This window comes from Quercus lobata, chromosome 5 (assembly GCF_001633185.2).
Source record: "Quercus lobata isolate SW786 chromosome 5, ValleyOak3.0 Primary Assembly, whole genome shotgun sequence".
NCBI classification, from domain to species: Eukaryota; Viridiplantae; Streptophyta; class Magnoliopsida; order Fagales; family Fagaceae; genus Quercus; species Quercus lobata.
The window spans coordinates 16,386,495-16,392,929 of NC_044908.1; the positions used below are offsets into that span (position 1 = coordinate 16,386,495).

The 6,435-nt window shown below is 40.0% G+C and overlaps 1 pseudogene; it reads left to right on the forward strand.

Moving 5' to 3' along the window:
• The first annotated feature begins 450 nt into the window (after positions 1–450).
• Positions 451–5,707, forward strand: LOC115990067 (annotated as a pseudogene).
• Positions 5,708–6,435: the final 728 nt, after the last annotated feature.

Consider the following 6,435-nt stretch of genomic DNA (forward strand, 5'->3'; position numbering starts at 1 on the left):
CAGCCTTCTTATACGACTGATTGCTGGGGCGTTCCACCACCTTCCTTACACCTTTATTGGCATTAATCTTTCATGGTGTTTAAGCCGTGGATGAAGTGACCTGACATTTTTATCAAGTAGCCCATCTTACAAAATTCAAAACCTTTTTTTTTTTTCAAGTATTTGGTTTCCCCATTGGCTTGGGTCCGAGGACCATACGAGGCCTTGGTTCTGTCTAAAACTTGGAATAATTATAATTTTTTGTACTCGGTTTTCCCATAGGCTTGAGTCCGAGGACCATGCAAGGCCTTGGTTCTACTTATCCCTTTTTTCAGGTATCTCACAAGTTGCCGAGCAGGGGGTTGTCCTCGGCAACGGTTATTCCCCGGCGTGGGCCGTAGTCCGAGGACCCCCATGCAGAACGGGCCCGGGCCGCGATTTTACTAAGCCCACCAATAAAGAGGCATTTCCATGGTCTTTGGTCACGCGGTACTTTTTGGCGTCCCAGTGTTCGAGGCGCACCTTCGCGAGACTCCTTTAATCTCAGGTTTGCAGACGGCATTGGAAATCGAGCCAGAGACGTCTTGTCGGTAGCGTTCCTTGGGACGCTGCGTGAATTAAATGCCACCACCTTATCCCTTAAATAAATAGGAGAGAAAGTTGCTTTACTTTTGCACAAACCCTTCAGCTTCCTCCTTTAGGAAATCATGTTTGAGGCGAGGGTTAGGGAAAAAGAACTTTCTCCACCGCAGAGGCGCCGTGTCCTCTCGAGACTCAAAGGAGTGATGTACGGGCCAAGGAAGCATAAAATCAAGAGAAATTTCCACTTCGACAGAGGGGAGAGGGTGTTTCCCCCTCTTTTAGTCAAAATCCGAAGCAGGTTCTGGTCATGCCAGATTTTTGGTATGTCCGAAGAAGGAATTTCCACCATCAGCGCTGTCTACCTTGTAGCCGGCAAATTTTTGCGGGGGCTTCCCAACTTCCGGCTCCCTGCACCTTTTCTGTAGATGGTGTTAGCCTGAGGTCAGGTTCTTTGGCTGCTTGAGTTATGGGCATGTAGAAGCGTCGAGGAATAGTTTCCTCAGACGACATCTTGGAACAGTAGCCAACCTCTCCTCTGAGCTATCTCCTCGGCTTTATCTTCACTCTTTTGTACTTTTCTTTTGCTTACGCGGTTAACTCTAATGTAAGCTTGTTTCAGCTTTTTACTGTACACTGTACTGTTCTTTTGTCTTAATAAAAGATGTGTTCATTTCTTTATACATGCTTTTTTTTTTTTTTTTTTTTTTTTTTTTTTTTTTGCAACAACTACTTTGTGCATGAATATCAAATCTAAGCTTGCCCTTAATGATATTCCGGGCAGAAAAATGCCTTAACACAGATTCCCTCTAGTTTAAACTCACAAGTATTATCAAGTATAACAATGGTAATCCTCAATAAATTGAACTCTTGGAACTAACCGGGATAACTGCTGAGTGCTGCGCGATGCACGCCAGACCCATGTCCAAAACTTAGCTTTCCTTATCCAGGTAGTTGGTTTCCCCAGAGGCTTGGGTCCGGGGACCATGCAATGCCTTGGTTCTGTCCAAAACCTAGTTTTCATCATCCAGGTAGTTGGTTTCCCCATAGGCTTGGGTCCGAGGACCATGCAATGCCTTGGTTCTGTCCAAAACCTAGTTTTCATCATCCAGGTAGTTGGTTTCCCCTGAGGCTTGGGTCCGTGGACCATGCAATGCCTTGGTTCTGTCCAAAACCTAGTTTTCATCATCCAGGTGAGGCTTGGGTCCGTTTGCAATGCCCTGTCCAAAACCTAGGTTTTCATTACATTAGTTGGTCCGTGGACCATGCAATGCCTTGGTTCTGTCCAGTTGGTTTCCCCTGAGGCTTGGTCCGTGGACCATGCAATGCCTTGATCTGTCCAAAACCTAGTTTTCATTACATCCAGGTAGTTGGTTTCCCCAGAGGCTTGGGTCCGAGGACCATGCAATGCCTTGGTTCTGTCCAAAACCTAGTTTTCATCATCCAGGTAGTTGGTTTCCCCTGAGGCTTGGGTCCGTGGACCATGCAATGCCTTGGTTCTATCCAACCTAGTTTTCATTACATCCAGGTAGTTGGTTTTCCCCTGAGGCTTGGTCCGAGGACCATGCAATGCCTTGGTTCTGTCCAAAACCTAGTTTTCATTACATCCAGGTAGTTGGTTTCCCCAGAGGCTTGGGTCCGAGGACCATGCAATGCCTTGGTTCTGTCCAAAACCTAGTTTTCATTACATCCAGGTAGTTGGTTTCCCCAGAGGCTTGGGTCCGAGGACCATGCAATGCCTTGATTCTGTCCAAAACCTAGTTTTCATCATCCAGATAGTTGGTTTCCCCTGAGGCTTGGGTCCGTGGACCATGCAATGCCTTGGTTCTATCCAAAACCTAGTTTTCATCATCCAGGTAGTTGGTTTCCCCTGAGACTTGGGTCCGTGGACCATGCAATGCCTTGGTTTTGTCCAAAACCTAGTTTTCCTTGGCGCTGGAACTTGGTTTTAAGGGAGTTAGCCCCTCGACCAAGCCCCTAGAATTATTCATACGATTAACTCTACCAAGCGCCTAGTTTGCTCTTTACGGGGGACCTTGGCTTTATGGGAGTTGGCTCCTCAGTCAAGCCCCTAGTCAAGGAACGTAGCCCTTAACAGGACTTTATACTAGAACTCTGTAACCAACGGTTAGAAATAACACCGAGATTCTCTCGACCCACCGCCTATGCCAACACACAAGCCCTTCCCACAGACGGCGCCAATTGTGGGGACACGATTCGTGGCGGACCGTAACAGTGTTGGGTTCGCACGTAAAAAGGCCCCAACAATATCATTTGTAGAGCGTGGGTTTGAAAGGCTAGGCCTTGATCGACAAGCGGTGGGTTTTTCGTGGTATTCGTGCGTGTCTAGGTTATCTTCACCCATGGAGTCTTTCTCCTGGAGGTGGGCTGGGAGGTTCTGGTTTTTGGCCATTTTTCCCAGCCTCTTCTTTAGGTTACTGATTTTTCCTTTTATATTCCCCTGTGTTCACTGTCCTTCGTCCACGTATAGGGTCAACATTTCCAAGGTTGATATTTGTCCCATCAGCCTGCACTCAAAGTCGCTGGGGGTGGTTGTAAAAGCCAAAGAATGCGGCTCTGTCAGGTTCAGAGCATTGAATGGCAGTAAGGGCAGCTTTCCCTTGATATTTCAGATCTTTCTTCCAAGTTTCAGTCCTATACCGTTTTTACCCTTCTTTCTGGGGGTACCTTGGGTCTGCCGAGGACTGAACTGCCCTCGGCGGTATCTAAAGGATATTTTGTCGAGTTTGGGCCATAGCCCTCCTCAGCTTGGGCCTTTGGGTTCTCCCCGGGTAGATGGGCCTGGCCCATAAATCATTTGGGCCCCACAATCATATTTCAAGATTTTTTTTTTTTTTTTTTTTTGGCCCTTTTCAACGAAAATCTCCATCATCCATGTTAAACCTTCAGACTTACTCCAACAATTATGTCATTTTGTGCATTTCATTTTGGGTTCCAACATAACACGGTTCAAAATTTCTATTTGATGTGTGTAGAGTAGTACAACAAAAAGGTGCACATCTAGAATGTACGTATTTTTTAGACAGGTTTTGCGACGATACATGACGGGACCCCAGATGTGCCACTTTGACTTAGGTCTACAGGAAATGTTCTTAATAGAGATGTCATATAACAATTGGTGAGGCACTAGAGACAACTGCTCTTTCATTCGGTGACAAACATATTGAACAAGGTGACGCCATTAAAAAAACAAGCTGCTGAGTTGAGAACCGGCCACTAGGACTAACGAAATAACACCTAGTGGAGTGACTTCCATGGCACAATCTGCTGCTAATAAGAATAAGACTACTCTCTATGATATCCTAGCGGTAATTAATTTTTGTTCACTATTGATTTGTCTCATCATGATGACCAGCTCACATGGGTGATGCTAGTTATAAGTGTATTTTGACTAGAAAATGTTAAAAGCACTATAATAATTTTTATTTCAAAATGTTTAGGGATTTTCATGGGTGCAACTGCAACATTAACCAAATAAATAAAATTTTAACTACTTTTTCTTTTCTTTGTTTTAAAATTAAAACTAAAGGTAATTGTGGGAGGCCCAAGACATTAGACCCCTGGGCCTTATTTGAAGAGTCTAAAAGCCCAACGTGTCTACCCATTAGGTTATAGATGGACCCTAGAACTACCAAAAAGAAGAAAGAGGCCGAAAAGTCATTCGGTCCAAAGAAGGTAACCGGACGAGGACAACCCGCGGGAAGGAAGAAATTTTTACAAGGGTCATCATCTGAGGAAGGTAGCACTACACAGACGAAACCAGGAATAAGGGAAAACTTTCCAAAAAAGTATCAATCACCTCTGTATCAAATGAACTGTACCAACCATGCTAGTCATATTAATCGTTGAATGACACAATGCCAAGACAGCCTGTAACATTCTCAGCATAATCTAAAAAGGAAGGATCAATCACCTCTACATCAAATGCACTACACCAACCATGTTAGCCATATTAATGGCTGAATGACACAGTGCCAAGACAGCCTGTAACATTCTCAACATAACATGAAAAGGAAGGATGTGACAAGTATCCTAAAGGAAAATCAATAGCCCTCCATGTGGAGGGACAGGATTAGATCTGAAGCACTATAAAAGAGAGGAAAACTCCTATGAACATGGATTAGATCCTTAAAGAATCAGAGAGAATACTTAACCCTACATCCTACCAAGTGTAAAAGGTTCATTGGCTATTTCAAGGAAGATAAATCAAATACTTATATTATTCAAACCTTACTTTTTATCCCATTATCTTTGTTTCTTTTTTTTTCTTTGTTCAAGATCTGTCATTTAGGAGTCATCATGTTGGTCCGAAGACCCATCTCTATAAATTAGTTGTAGTGGGTCTTGACCCAAGCCCAATCACCTTTTGGGCCCTTGGATTTTTGCCCCATACAATAATATATAATTTATAGTATGTTAATATCATTATTTTGTACAAAATCACATGGTAATAATTGGTATTACTTCAATAATATAATAATTAATTTTTTTATATTTTTCAAAAATAGACTCTATTACTATAGTAAATCTGTAGTAAATATACTTTACTAAATTTTAAAATGGTATGATGAATATTGCAAATTTTATAAATATATGTAATTAATAAAAAAAATTAATTAGGATATTTATTTATGATTTTATTAAAGTATTATAATCATAAGTATTACTTTCTTTGTATGTGTTTTTTTATTAAAATTGGTAGTAGATTTTATATTCTTCATATATATATATATATATATTCTTAGTTACTATTTCAAGCCCTAAAGTTTACAGTGTGATTCGAAAATTGTAACTCAAAAAAATATTGTTTGAGCGGGATGTCACTGCAAGGCTGCTAGTTGATAAAGCAGTGACGAGAAGATGCTGAAAGGGTGATTAATTGGTGCAAAAATAAGAAAGAAGCTTGACATGAGCACTACTCTTGGTGGAATTGCCACCTCTATTGCGGCAGTGGCTAGGCATAACCAGGCAAGTAATATTATATGGGAAAGAAGTAGTTTCGTGAGGTTTTGTGTTTTGGGGCAATGACTCTTTTAGTATAAAAGTTATAAAGAGATGAGCATAGAGTCTAGGGCTATCACTAGATTTACTACTCTTTTCCGTTTTTTAATCATGCTTTTAGTTCTAATAGTAGAGCTATAGTACTTTTATCTTCTTCTCCATATTGGATCTGTCTCTATAAAAACATAGAATTTTTTTATTAATCCAATTTTCTTTTCTTTTTTTTGAGAAACTAATCCAAAATTTTAATGTTTTCAATATATCAAATGAACTTTTTAATAAAAAAAATATACAATGATAACAATAAAACTAACCTAAATAGCGACAGTTAAAGATCAAGGTTTTCAGACCCAGACCGTTTATTGAACCGTAAAAGGGAGAGGAGGTTCAAGGTTTTTGAGGTCGAACCGAGATCAAACCGTGATAACGTCATAATTAATTTAATAATTAATTAAAGCCTAAATATAGATATTAAATTTATAAAACTAGCAAAATTGATAATATATCTATATATGTGAGGGAAATTTAATGATTTTAAAGCATATATTTAATAATTAAATAAGAAAGTTAATAAAATAAAATAATCTGAAAACATTAAAATTTATGATTAATTTTTGAAGTAAAATTGAATATCTTTGAAGGATTTTAATTATAATTTTTTTTTATTCCTTGTAAGAGATGGATAATTTAATTAAGTAGAATAAAATTGTAAAAAAAAAAAAAAAAATTGGTAAGGGGTTGGACTGCACGGTTCTCACTGGTTCGTGCGGTCCAACCCCGGTTTTAGCAATTCACGGATTTAACAAAAAATCCGGTTTTTTATGCTTAAAAAACCGGTTTTCATCTCGATTTTCG